This window comes from Panthera tigris, chromosome A2, assembly GCF_018350195.1.
Source record: "Panthera tigris isolate Pti1 chromosome A2, P.tigris_Pti1_mat1.1, whole genome shotgun sequence".
NCBI classification, from domain to species: Eukaryota; Metazoa; Chordata; class Mammalia; order Carnivora; family Felidae; genus Panthera; species Panthera tigris.
The window spans coordinates 167,211,942-167,227,112 of NC_056661.1; the positions used below are offsets into that span (position 1 = coordinate 167,211,942).

Consider the following 15,171-nt stretch of genomic DNA (forward strand, 5'->3'; position numbering starts at 1 on the left):
TCCTGGCTTGTCCAGGCCTTTAGAAAAGAGCAACTGTGCCTTGAGCCCCATGAGCCCCCAGTCACTGTGTCTAGTGGAGCCCTTCAATAATCTTATCAATTTCATTTCAGTGCCAGAATTTATCAAAACAGTGATTCTCACCAAAGCCATTTTATCAGTCTCTCCCAGGTAGAAAACAGTAAGGACTGTGAAAACATGAGGTTCTGGGGAATTACATTAAATTATACTCTTTTAGAAACGGCATTAGCAAAGAAAAGTAAGGTGTAAGATTTGAAGAAATATTCTTTTTAAAAGTCATCCTCATTTTTAACATCCATCCAGAGTGAGGAAGTATTGGCCTGGCTCTACCCCATGGTGGACGCACAGCCTTGGCAAAGCGTCTCTGGCTCAGTTGTCTCAGCTGAGAATGCGGGGCGGGGTGGGGGTGGGGGGCGGCGGGGAGTTCCCTGCACTCAGCAGGTGTGAAGATAAAGTGCCCATAGTGCCTGGCACAGGGTCCTGCTGTCACTGCTCCCAACATCGCCATGCCATGGGCACAGACCCACATAACCACAAATTCCGTACTCTCACGGTAGTTTTCCTGAACATTTCTATCACATCAAAAGCAAAAATGCATTTAATCAGATGGAGTATCCAAGCATGGATAGAAAACCTTTTCCACATTAAGAACTGCTTCTTTTAGAATAGACCCTGAACAACAAGCAAGAGAATAAAAAGCCTCAGACCAGAGGCTGGGATGCCGTGCACTTCTAGGAGCTGTGCACTTCTGGGAGCAGGAAGCAGCCCTGAAACCAGCGCTCAGACACCCCTCATCTCAGCAACCTGCACTGAAGTCACAATATCTTGTCTCCTTCCCCCAAGATCCCAGATTAAAGCTGTGGTCCTGATTCCAAAGACAAAAGAGAAAGAGAGAGGAGGGGGAGAGGAAGGGAAGGTGGGGAGGAGGAGGGAGAGGGAATGAGAAGGGAACAGGAAGGCGGCACTGTGATGTCCCTCCCAAAGCATCTAGAGGTTTGGGGCTTTCAGGGTAGGAGGGCTTCTACCCATCATGTTCATCCCAGTGCTGTCTGGGTGCAGAAACCACAATCCAGGACGCTGGTGATCCCACTGAGAGGAAGAAGACAGTCTCCAGAGCCAAAGAGCACACGGGGGTCTGAGACCAAAGCCATTCACAACTGGTGTGTATTACTATGGCCTTACAGTCAACTGCCCAGGAGCAACTGAGAGCTGAAATCTGTTCTACTGTAGGCTTCACAGGCACTGCCTGCTGCAAACCTTCAGGGTAACTTCTCTCACCTCATTCTGTGTGACAGGGTAGCTGCAGGCTCAGTGCCCCTCCACATCCATGCTTCCTTCCCAGCGGGGGACACAGCGAGAAACCCACACAAACACAGGCAAGCTGGTGCCTGCCAGTGAGGCGGGCTCCGGGGACCAACACAAATCACCAGGTCATGACAACTGGTCCTCCCTAGTCCAGCTCCCCACAAGTTTGCTTGGTTAACTCTGTCCCTGAAGGTGACATCTACATTCATCAGGGGCTGAAAAGGCCACGGTCTGCCACACATCTTTTGTTTCTGCAAACAAAGTTCTTGTCTGAGGCAGGGGCCACTATCTTGAGGCAGTTCCTGCTGGCCCACCTATCCACAAAATCAGCTTCTCCGAGAGGTTGGTTAAGCATCCAACTCTCGGTTTCAGCTCAGGTCAGGATCTCACGGTTCGTGAGTTTGAGCCCTGTATTGGGCTCTGTGTTGCCAGCGTAAAGCCTGCTTGGGATTCTCTCTCTCCCTCTCTCTCCTCCTCCCCTACTCACATGCTCTCTCAAAGTAAATAAGTAAACTTTAAAGACAAAAATCAGCGTCTCGCACACAGAGAACTCCATACCTGTTCTGGAAGGGGGCTCATGAGCCAGGACCTGCCAACCATCAAGTCCTATGACATTTTTCAAAAATAAAGAAAAACTAAATTCTTATCTCGAGTAACTCCCTTGATTTCAAGTTCTTCATTGCATATACTTAAGAATAAGAATAAATTGTTCCAAATTCAAGATATCTACCAGAATTCTGTGTTTTATTTTTAAGGTGCAGGAGTTAATTGTTGGGAAATGTGTTGTGAACACCGTACATCTTGCTGTACTACTTTGATGGGCTTCAACTCTATGTGTTCTGAGTGCTTTTTTGACTGGTTCTTTGTTTTTTGTCCTCTACTTCCTGAGATGGAATAATATCTTCAAAACAAGCATTATTTTCTTGAATTGTTCTTTGGGATTAAGAAAGCATTTCTAAGCTTGTTTCCATAGATACAAAGCTAAAGGAAAGCTTTGGGAAAATATCTAATGAGGAGCCTTGAATGTCAAATACTGAGAGTGCAAATAGCCACTTTGTAAGGAGACAGATATGGGGAAGCAAACTCAGAGAACCCCATGGGGACAGTCAGGAACACGCCCCAGATCGAGCAGCATTGAAGGCCAGGATAAAGTGAACTACGTGAAAACTAGGATTGCTGAGAGGTGGCATACATGGGTGACACAGCCAAACTTTCCATTATATGTGAGATGCGTGGCTTGAAGAGGAAACAAGATTGTTGGCAGTGCTGGATTGACTTATCTGGTTTCCAGGCCATTCTTGATGCACAGACCACTAGGATAGTTGTATAATCTCAGGACCCTCCTTAGTAGACTTAAATCATTTTGTCATCATCACATGATAGATCATGGTATTTACCATATTTCAGGGTAGATATAAGTCAACTGGGGGTCCTGATAAAATATACATTTGATCCCCTAGACCTGCCATGGAGCCCAGAGTTATGCATTTCCAATAAGAAGTAAGGGTACAGCTTGTAGAAATAATTTTAATTAAAAAACTTACATCAAGGCAGCCAGCAGGAGGTGGAAAAAGCAGTAGGAAGAGGATTAATGATGGCCAACAACAGCTGCGGGAAATGGCAACAACCCCTCACTTTCCAGCATGGTCCCTGAGGGTCGGCCCAGCCTTGATGGAGAGGAGATGCCCAAGAAGCACCCATGCTGAGGCAGTGGCAGCGGCAGGGACTCAGTGAGGAGGAGGACACGGGGGAGCAGGGACACGGGTAGAAAGGGAAGACGGTGGCATCACTGCTCCAGCCGCCTAGTGCCACTGTCCACGCTGGTGGACTGGTTCCCGCACCTCCCGGTGGCAGAATCAAGGCCAGCCCCGGCTCCTGGCCCCACCTTGGATTCCGAGACAACACCCCCTGCCGCCCCCTCCCCGTCACAGGCACACACTCACTGAGCTCCTGGGCCAGGCCTGCCTGCCCTCTGGGCTACTTGAACAAACAAATCAAAGCACACCTGGTGGAGGGTCCAAAACATCACTACCAGTAGGGAGATAAAGCAACCAAAGTCCCAACAACAGAGAGCAAGTAACACGCGCCAAAAAACACCTCCTGAAGGCCCTGGACAGTGTATGACCTTCTTTAATATGGTAGTGCTCACAGGTACAGGGCACATAGCAAGGTTTTAAAACATGTAAGGGACAGAAAACTAGCCAAAATGACGAAACAGAAGAATTCTCCTCAAAAGAAATCCCAGGAAGAAATGACAGCTAAAGAACTGATCAAAACAGATATAAACAATATAACAAGAATTTAGAGTAATAGTCATAAGATTAATAGCTCGGCTTGAAAAAAGCATAGAAGACAGCAGAGAATCTATTGCTGCAGAGATCAAGGAACTAAAAATTAGTCATGATGAATTTAAAAATGCTGTAAATGAGGTGCAAAATAAACTAGAGGTGGTGACAGCCAGAATTGAAGAGGGAGAGAGGAGATAGGTGAGATAGAAGATAAAATTATGGGAAAAGATGAAGCTGAGAAAAAGAGAGATAAAAAAAATCCTAGACCACGAGGAGATAGAGAACTAAGTGATTCAATGAAACGGAATAATATCCATATCATAGAAATTCCAGAAGAAGAAGAGAGAGAGAAAGGGGCAGAAGGTGTACTTGAATAAATCATATCTGAGAACTTCCCCAATCTGGGGAAGGAAACCAACACTGAAATCCAGGAAGCACAGAGAACTCCCCTCAAACATAACAGGAATCGATCTTCTGCATGACATATTATAGTGAAACTGGCAAAATATAAAGATAAACAGAGAATTCTGAAAGCAGGTAGGGACAAACGGGCCTTAACCTACAAGGGTAAACACATAAGGGTAGTAGCAGGCCTATCTCCTGAAACTTGGCAGGCCAGAAGGGAGTGGCAGGAAATATTCAATGTTATGAATAGGAAAAATATGCAGCCAAGAATCCTTTATCTAGCAAGCCTGTCATTCAGAATAGAAAGAGAGATAAAGGTTTTCCCAGACAAACAAAAACTGAAGGAGTTCATCACCACTAAACCAGCCCTACCAGCAATCCTAAGGGGCCTCTATGAGTGTTGCAAAGACCACAAAGGACCAGAGACATAGCTACAAGCATGAAACCTAAAATAACACAATGACTCTGAATCCATATATTTCAATAATAACACTGAATGTAAATGGACTAAATGCTCCAACCAAACGACATAGGGTATCAGAATGGAATAAACAAGACCTATCTATTTTCTGTCTACAAGACCCATTTTAGACCTGAGGACACTTTCAGATTGAAAGTGAGGGGATGGAGAACCATCTATCATGCTACTGGAAGTCAAAAGAAAGCTGTAGTAGCCATACTTGTACCAGACAAACTAGATTTTAAACTAAAGGCTGTAACAAGAGATAAAGAAGGGCATTATATCATAATTATGGGGTCTATTCATCAAGAAGAGCTAACAATTATAAATGTTTATGCACCAAATTTGAGAGCACCCAAAGGTATAAAACAATCATAAACATAAGCAATATTATTGGTAAGAATGTGGTAATTGCAGGGGACTTTAATATTCCACTTACAACAATGGACAGATCATCTAGGCAGAAAATCAGTAAAGAAACAATGTCCCTGAATGAAACACTGGACCAGATGGACGTGACATATATTCAGAGCTTTTTATCCTAAAGCAGCAGAATACACATTCTTCTTGAGTGCACGTGCAACATTCTCCAAGACAGACCACATACTGGGTCACAAAACAGCCCTCAATAAATATAAAAGAAGTGAGATCATACCATGCACATTTTCAGATCACAATGCTGTGAAACTTAAAATCAACCACAGGGAAAAGTTTGGAAAACCTCCAAATGCATGGACATTAAAGAACATCCTACTAAAGAATGAATGGATCAACCAGACAATCAGAGAAGAAATTTAAAAATATATGAAAACAAATGAAAATGAAAACATGACAGTCCAAACCCTTTGGGATGCAGCAAAGGCAGTCCTAAAAGGAAAATACATTGCAATCCAGGCCTATCTCAAGAAACAAGAAGTATCCCAACTACAAATCTAACAGCACACTTAAAGGAACTAGAAGCAGAACAGCAAAGAAACACCAAGGCCAGAAGAAGAAGAGAAATAATAGGGATCAAAGCAGAAATAAACAGTATAGAATTCAAAACAAACAAACAAAACAAAACAGTAGAGCAGATCAATGAAACTAAGACCTGGTTTTTTGAAAAAATAAATAAAATTGATAAACCCCTAACCAGACTTCTCAAAAAGAAAAGAGACAGGACCCAAATAGATAAAATCACAAATGAAAATGGACTTATCACAACTAATCCCTCAGAAATACAAACAAGTATCAGAGAATACTATGGAAAATTATATGCCAACAAACTAGACAACCTGGAAGAAATGGACAAATTCCTAAACACCCACACACTACCAAAACTCAAACGGGAAGAAACAGAAAATTTCAACAGACCCACAACTAGTGAAGAAATTGTATCAGTTACAAAAATCTCCCAACAAATAAGAGTCCTGGGCCAGATGACTTCCCAGGGGAATTCGACTAGACATTTAAAGCAGAGTTAATACCTATCCTTCTCAAGCTGTTCCAAAAAGTAGAAAAGGAAGGAAAGCTTCTGGACTCATTCTATGAAGCCAGCATTACCCTGATCCACAAACCAGACAGAGACCCCACAAAAAAGGAGAATTACAGGCCAATATCCCTGATGAACATGGATGCAAAAATTCTCAACAAGATACTAGCATATCGAATTCAACAGCATATAAAAAGAATTATTCACCATGATCAAGTGGGATTCATTCCTGGGCTGCAGGTCTGGTTCAATATTCACAAATCAATCAACGTGATATACCACATTAATAAAAGAAAGGATAAGAACCATATGATCCTGTCAATAGATGCAGAAAAAGCATTTGACAAAATACAGCATCCTTTCTTAATAAAAACCCTCAAGAAAGTTGAGATAGAAGGAACATATCTAAACATCATAAAAGCCATATATGAAAAGACCACAGCTAATATCATCCTCAATGGGGAAAAACTAAGAGCTTTCCCCCTGAGATCAGGAACACAACAGGAATGTCCACTCTCACCACTGTTGTGTAACATAGTGTTGGAAGTCCTAGCATCAGCAATCAGACAACAAAATGAAATAAAAGGCATCAAAATTGGCAAAGAAGAAGTCAAACTTTGACTTTTCAGATGACATGGTACTCTACAGGGAAAACCCAAAAGACTCCACCAACAGGCTGCTAGAACTGATACATGAATTCAGCAAAGTCTCAGGGTACAAAATCAATGTACAGAAATTGGTTGCATTTCTATACACCAATGATGAAGCAACAGAAAGAGAAATTGATCCCAAGAAACTAATCCCATTTACAATTGCACCAAGAACCATAAAATGCCTAGGAATAGACCTAACCAAAGATGTAAAAGATCTGTATGCTGAAAACTATAGAAAACTTATGAAGTAAATGGAAAAAGATACAAAGAAATGGAAAAACATTCCATGCTCATGGATTGGAAAAATAAATATTGTTAAAATGTCAACACTGCCCAAAGCAATCTACACAATCAAATTGCACTGGCATTCTTCTCAAAGCTAGAACAAACAATCCTAAAATTTGTATGGAACCACAGAAGACCCCAAATAGCCAAAGTAATATTGACAAAGAAAACCAAAGCAGGAGGCATCACAATCCCAGACTTTAGCCTCTACTACAAAGCTGTAATCATCAAGACAGTATGGTTTTGGCACAAAACAAGACACATAGGCCAATGGAATAGAATAGAGAACCCAGACTTGGACCCACAAATGTATCACCAACTAATCTTTGACAAAGCAGGAAAGAACATCCAATGGAAAAAAGACAGTCTCTTCAGCAAATGGTGCTAAGAGAACTGGACAGCAACATGCAGAAGAATGAAATTAGACCATTTTCTTATACCATACACAAAAATAAACTCAAAATGGATCAAAGACCTAAATGTGACACAGGAAGCCATCAAAACCCTGGAGGAGAAAGTAAGCAACAACCTCTTTGACCTCATCCGCAGCACTTTCTTGCTCAACACATCTCCAAAGGCAAGGGAAATAAAAGCAAAAATGAACTATTGGGACTTTATCAAGATAAAAAGCTTCTGCACTGCAAAGGAAACAATCAACAAAACTAAAAGGCAACCGACAGAATGGGAGAAGATATTTGCAGATGATGTATCAGATAAAGGGTTAGCATCCAAAATCTATAAAAAACTTACCAAAATCAACACACAAAAAGCAAATAATTCGGTGAATAAATGGGCAGAAGACATGAATAGACACTTTTCCAAAGAAGACAACCATATGACCAACCAACACATGAAAAAATGCTCAACATCACTCATCATCAAGGAAATACAAATCAAAACCACATTGAGATACCACCTCACTCCGGTCAGAGTGGCTAAAATGAACAACTCAAGAAACAACAGATGTTGGCAAGGATGTGGAGAAAAAGGATCTCTTTAGCACTGTTGGTGGGAATGCAAACTGGTGCAGCCGCTCTGGAAAACAGTGTGGAGGTTCCTCAAAAAATTAAAAATAGAACTATACTATGACCCAGCAGTAGCACTACTGGAAATTTATCCAAAGGATACAGGAGTGCTGATTCATAAGGGCACATGTACCCCTACGGTTACAGCAGCACTTTCAACAATAGCCAAATTATGGAAAGAGCCCAAATGTCCATCAACTGATGAATGGATAAAGAAGATGTGATTTATATATACAATGGAATACTACTTGGCAATGAGAAAGAATGAAATCATGCCATTTGTAGCAACGTGGATGGAACTGGAAGGTATTATGCTGAGTGAAATAAGTCAGTCAGAGAAGGACAGGTATCATATGTTTTCACTCATATGTAGGTCTTAATAAACTTAACAGAAGACCATGGAGGAAGGGAAGGGGGAAAAATAGCTACAAACAGAGAGGGAGGGAGGCAAACCACAAAAGACTCTTAAATACAGAGAACAAACTGAGGGTTAATGAGGGGGGTGGGGGAGAGGGGAAAGTGGGTGATGGGCATTGAGGAGGGCACTTGTTGGGATGAGCACTGGGAGTTGTATGTAAGCCAATTTGACAATAAATTATATTCATAAAAAAATAAAATAAAAAACTGAGTGTCTTGTAGGCAGCATATAGATGAGTCTCGCTTTTATACCCATTCTGTCACCCTATGTCTTTTGATTGGAATATTTAGTCCATTTACATTCAAAATAATTACTGACAAGTATATACTTTTTGACATTTTGTTACTTGTTTTATGCTTGTTTTTGGAGTTCTTCTCTGTCCATTTCTGCTCTTGCTGTCTTCCTTCACAGTTTGCTCTCTTAAGTAATATACTTGGATTCCTTTCTCTTTACTTTTTACATTATCTGTTTATCAGTTTTTGATTTGTAGTTACCATTAGGTTTATATATAACATTTATGCATATACCAGCCTATATTAAGTTGATGGTTGCTTAAGTATGAGCTCATTCTTTGCTCCTCCACACACCACATTTTAGGTATATAGTCATACTTTACATCCTTTTATTTTGTGAGTGCCTTGACTAATTTTTATAAATAAACTTAATTTTACTGCTTTCACGCTTCCTACTTTTCTTATTCCACTTAAGGACTTCCCTTTCCACTCAGAGTCCCCTTTAACATTTCCTGTAGGGCTGATTTAGTGGTTATGAACTCCTTTCACTTTTGTTTGTCTGAAAAAGTCTTTATATCTCCTTCTTTTCTGAATGACAGCCTTGCTAGATAAGAGTATTCTTGGTTGCAGGGTTTTTCCTTTCAGCACTTTAAATATATCATGCCACTACCTTCTGGCCTCCAAAATTTCTGCTGCAAAAATCAGCTGCTAGCCTTACGGGGTTTCCCTTGTATGTAACTGTTTTCTCCTGCTGCTTTTAAACTTCTCTTTTTATTACTATTTGCCATCTTAATTGGTATGGGCCCTGGTGTGGACCTCCTTGGGTTGATTTGGCAGGGGGGGGCGGGGGGGGGGGTCTCTGTGCCTCCTGGACCTGGATGTCTATTTCCTTTCCCAGATTAGGGAAGTTTTCAGCTATTATTTCTTCAAATACACTTTCTGCCCCTTTTCTCTCACTTCTCCTTCTGGGACCCCCATAATGCAAATGTGATTTTGCTTAATGGTGTTGCTGAGTTCCCTTAATCTATTTTTTTAAGATTTTACTTTTAAGTAATCTCTACACCCAACATGGGGCTTGAACTCACAACCCTGAGATCAAGAGTTGAATACTCTACTAACTGAGCCAGCAAAGCCACCCCTATTTTCATCTTTTATTACTCATTTTTCTGTTTGGCTTGATTGCTTTCCATTACTTTGTCCTCCAGGTCACTGATCGATGCTTCTGCTTCCTCTATCCTGCTATTTATCCTATCTAGTGTATTTTTAATTTTACTTATTGTGCTCTTCATCTCTGATTGGTTCTTTTTTTATATTTTGTCTTTGTGGAGGGTCTCACTGATGTCCTCCACTCTTTTCTCAAGTCCAGTGAGTACCTTTATGACCATTACTTTCAATTCTCTATCAGGCATATTATATATCTTTGTTTCATTTAGCTCTTTTGTTGTGATTTTGTCCTGTTCTTTCATTTGGGACATATTCCTCTGTCTCCTCATTTTGTCTAATTCCCTGTGTCTGCTTCTGTATGTTAGGAAAGTCAGCTATGTCTTCTTCTCTGGAAAGTAGTGGCCTAAAGAAAAAGACCAGTGGTGCCCTGTAGTGCAATGTCCCCTATTCACCAGAACCTAGCACTTCAGAAGTGTCTCCTATGTGTGTTTTGTGTGCCCTACTCTTGTGGTTGAGACATGTTTGCCTACAGTCCAGTCACCTAAAATGGTTCTTTTGCCTGTTGTGGACAGGGTTTGGTCCCTGGGCCAGTCTGGGTTCCCCATCAGCTTGAGTTGCATCAGACCAGGCATTTGCCAGAGATGTAGTAGCAACTAACTGAAGGATGCTTTCCCTTTGTTGTTCTCTGAGAAGTTTACTTGGTGAGCAGGGCCTGCAGTCAGACTAGCTATGTGCCCCCAGCCCACTGCTGGGGCTGTAGTTGAATTGGTGTGTCTTCAAGGGCAGGGACTCAGTTTCCTCTAGCTCTCCTGGCTCTCCCAGAGCTGAGCTAGCTGATTTTTAAATTCCAGGTGTTAAGCCCCATTGGTTGTTCAGCCTCCCTGGTTTCCAAAGCCAAATGTTATGGAGATTTGTTCTTCCCATGTGGGTCCCCCATGACTGGGATGCCTGGCATGCCTGGTGTCAAATCAGTTCCTCTCCCTTCCCACACCCATGGTGTCCCTCCCTCCCACAGTCAGTCCCACAGGTCCCTTTGGCTCCCAACCTCATCTCCATCCTTCCTACCCTCCTCAGTGTGGTCTCTTCTCAACATTTAGCTGTGGACAGTCTGTTCTGCCAGTCTTCACGTCATTTTCTGGGTTGTTTACACTGATGTGGGTATCATCTAGTTGTATCCGGGGCACAAGGTGAACCTAGGGTCCTCCAACTCTGTCATCTCCAGAAGTCCCACATAAGAATTTTATCAGAGGATGAGCTTGACTGGTTTTAGGAAAAGTCTGAAGTGAATCTGAACGTAATTTTTTTGTCCTGTTTAACTTGTTACATTTCAACATCAGTGTGTTTGTACATCCCACTATACGCTGTAGATAAAATGACAGAACCAAGAAAAAGGATTTAAAACTATATCGGAGTAAAACTCACCTCAGGAATTATCAACCTCCAACTGGCAATAATGTCCTATAGGACACATGCCCTGGTATGTTAATAAGTACCTTTCAGAAAAGGTTGGGAGTCAGACACATTTGAAAAATGTCAGCTGAAATTTAACAGGATTCTCCTCTGCAAGACTTCTCAGAACCTTCAAAGCTGCAAAAGGTCATGCTTTCTTCTTAAGAAGGGTACCACAGCTGATGTTTGCCAAACTACTTGAAATGCAATCCTTCATCACATGTTACCTCAGTGGAATAGAGGAAACTAAACCAGAGAATTACAGTAAAGATGTAGAAGTCATCCTGCCTAAGAAGCTCTCAGTCTTGAGGACCAAAGGACTTGTTAAAACATGGATTGCCGGTCCCATTCGCAGTTTCCAGCTTAGTAGATGTGGGGTAGGCCCTGAGAGTCTTCAATTCTAACAAGTTCCTGGTAATGCCGATGCTCCAGGACCCCATTCCTAACACAGCTGGTCAGGTAGAAAGTTTCTCAAACGTGTCCAGTAGGAACCAGTGTGGTGAGAAGCTCCGGTCCAATTGCATTTGGAACATTCTGTGCCCCGATGTCCCTCTCTAAGAAGTTAAAATGTAGGGGAGCCTGGCTGGCTTAGCTGGAAGAGCAGGCAAACTCCTGATCCTGGGGATGGGAGCCCCCACGTTAGGCATAGAGATTACTTAAAATAAATACTTTTTTTTTAATAAATGAAATTCATATGTGTATTAGGTGCTAAAGATACTGGGAGTTCTTCCTGTAATGAGAATTTTATCGTTTGTTTAGTCTAGTATTTTCTATTTTCATTATTTTGACATCTTTTAACCATGACATCTTTGTGCATGCACACATAAACAAGTAACAACTCACTTTCTGAGACCACACAGGGAATATGATCACTATTTCCTCATGAAAATAATTCTTTCCTCTATAATCTCATCCAGGTTAATTTATTTTATTCTCAAATCCTTTTCTGTCCTCTGTTGAGGCCAAGCAAACAATGCACTGCTTAGCGCCTTCTAATATCTCAGAACCGTTCGGTCTTCTAAGTACCAGCAGACAGCAACCACAGCTCAGAAGGCCCAACACTTGGCTTCCTTCACCCAGGACACGATTAATGGACTAATTGTAAGTGTGAGAACAGCCTGCCTTCTGCTGGGTATCCCTGTGGTTAACCCCATACAATCCAAGGGCAAGGTTTTGTTCTTTCAAATCGTCCCACATTCTAGGTCTGGGAGGCAGGAATCCTGGAAGAAAACAAATTTGCTTAAAACTGTTGGGATTTCGCACAAGCACACTAGCTACTCTTGTTTTGTGGGTAAAAGGCACAGCTGTAAGCTGTGAGAAAGTTCCGTGCCTGAAGGAGCTACACCTGTTTCCAATGAGGCATCATCCCTGGGTGAGCCACTCAGCTGTGGGATATACACCAGCCCAGATAGAAATATCACTCATGACTAAGGAGGAAATCCATGTTGGGATAGTTCTGAATATTTTAAGGTTTTATTCTATTAAGTGTAAGCTTATCTCCTAGAAACCTCCATTACAAACCCTTACAATACTTAGCATTATGCAGAGCAAAGCTTCTCCCTCTTGAAATGAGATAACAAACCACCCAGCAAAGTGATAGGTACACAGTATCTCTTAGTGAATGCATGTTCCCTTTCCACCCCCCCTTCCACAGGACAGCCTTTCCAATGTGTAAGTTTGTTCTTCTTCAACTTAAATATGCCCAATTATTTCACATGATATGATTTCATACCATTTTGCCAATCTAACTTCTCCGCTCTCAACACTGCCTGTCTCATGTGGATCTACCCTAGGATGGGTGCACTCATCAGAATTAAACAGAGGTTCAGGAGTGGTACAGCCACCTGAGTGGACAGACATTCTTTTCCCTTGTTCTGACTCTTTCCTCCTACCATGAGAGCTGGAGTCCATCAAGCTGCCTGGAGGTCAGAGAGAGGACTCAACTCTCGTAGATTCCAGCATAAAAAAAATTGGCTTACTCAGGGGCAGGCAAAACACAGCCCTACATTTTTGTAAATAAAATTTACAAATTATTATAAATAATAATTATACAAATAATTATAAAATTATTGAAGCACAGCCCACCCACCTGCTTACATCTTGTTATGGCTGCTTTTGTCCTGCAACAGCTAAGTTGAAGAGTTGTGACAGAGACTAGGGGTCTAAAGAACCCTATTTACAGAAAAAACTTAGCTAGCCCTGGCTTATTAAAAGGAGTAGAGGTTGTTTATAGAATCAAAAGGGGGTTAGAAACTTGGCTTGGAGAAACGGGCAGGAATCAAAGGATCCCATGGGAACATGGCCCACCTCCACTGCAGCACCAGGACACAACCGCCTTCACTGGCTCTGAAGCTGCCAGGCCCACCACTTTCCTCAGAGTCCTTCCTTCTCGCTGCACTGGCTTAGAGCTTGCGTGGAATGTGTGAGTGGCCTTGCCTACAACAAGGTTCTCACAGGAGCCGCCATGCACCCCCAAACCTGGACCCCACCACCTAGAGCACTGAGCCTTTCCAGGACCCCATCACACCATGGCGTTCTGACTTCATGTTAGAACACAAGCTGTTTCCTTTTCAGATCCACAGTGGAACCACCTCCCTCTAGCCTGGATCATCCTGTACCATTTCCACCACCAACCTCCCAACCCCAAGAGCAGGACTCTGTCCTTGTTCCCTCAGACATCACATTCCTACTTGACTCCCAATCCCAGCCTAAGTCTTTCTGGATTCCCAGCTGTGCATCCCATGCAAATTAATAAACAGATCCTTCCCATCTGTATCTGAGTCATGGCTACCTCCCTCCAGGGTACTGGAGAGTGATGAAGCTGGCTGAGAGCCGAGGAAAGAGGGAGAAAAGGGAGGCTGGAGAGGCGGGGTCGGTTGCAGGCCAGAGCTTGTGCCCCTTCTCACCAGGTTAGCCTTTTCCAAAATGGAAGCATCCCTTCTTTGCACTCCTCTGAAGAGCAATGAGCTGAGCTCTGTGGTGATGAGAAAACAGAAATGATAGCACCGAACACCAAAAATTCAACGTGAAGTGTTGGAAACAGCTCCTGCTTAGGAATAGAAGGTTCTAGAAATCAGCATGTGGCTGTGGACAAACTACACATTCTCTCTCATCTGCTTATTTAAACTATTATTGGAGATTTTTCATATCATAAAAGCCGAGAAAATGAAGAAAATGCAGAAAATCACAACAAGAAAGTAATACTAGTGACCTCCTCGCCCAGAAATGACACCCCTATTTCCAGTCATTTTTCTTTGGATATCTATAAGGATTGGGGGCAACTGGGTAGCTCCGTTGGTTTCGGCACGGGTAATGGTCTTGCAGTTTGTGGGATCAAACCCCACATTGAGCTCTGCGCTGACAGCATGGAGCCTGCTTAGGTTCTCTCTCTCTACCTCTCTCTGCCCCTCCCCTGCTGGCACACACTGCTTCTCTCTCAAAACAGATAAACTTTAAAAAAATCTTTAAAAGTACTGGTATCATCCTGTACATGCAATTTTATAACCTGCACCTTTTACTTCTTTTTTTTAATCAAATTTTTATTGATTTACACTAGGTCACAACTGAAAATATATGTCCAGTCACCTTGCATGTGTATGTTTCATTAAATATTTTTATCACTGAAAACTAAATTTATTGATTGATTTTTATTTTTTTAATATGAAATTTATTGTCAAATTGGTTTCCATACAATACCCAGTGCTCACCCCAACAGGCCGCACCTTTTACTTCTAATACACTGTAAACAATTCCCTGTCCTTGATATTTCTCACCATGATGAATTTTAATCACCACATAATAATTAATTCTATACTTGCACATAATCTATTAACCAATTCTCTCATGAAGTAACTTTACATGGTTTCCAATTTTCCTCATTAAAAATAACACCATAACCAGCAATCCGGATTGTTAGTCTTGGGGATAGCTCGAATTTCTTTCCCCTCGGGATCAATTCCTACAAAAAGAACCTCAGGGGCACCCGGGTGGCTCAGTC

The 15,171-nt window shown here is 42.0% G+C and overlaps 1 protein-coding gene and 1 long non-coding RNA gene across 11 annotated transcripts in view; both read right to left on the minus strand.

Annotated features, from left to right (window-relative positions):
• Positions 1–15,171, minus strand: part of PTPRN2 (protein tyrosine phosphatase receptor type N2) — an 809,627-nt gene that overhangs the window by 727,601 nt on the left and 66,855 nt on the right. The gene's annotated exons all lie outside the window — the stretch shown is intronic.
• On the minus strand, positions 12,087–14,152 carry LOC122235954. Its single transcript, XR_006214116.1, has 2 exons — positions 14,081–14,152; positions 12,087–12,394 (listed from the first exon to the last, which is right to left on the minus strand). It is a non-coding gene; the product is annotated as an uncharacterized LOC122235954 (long non-coding RNA).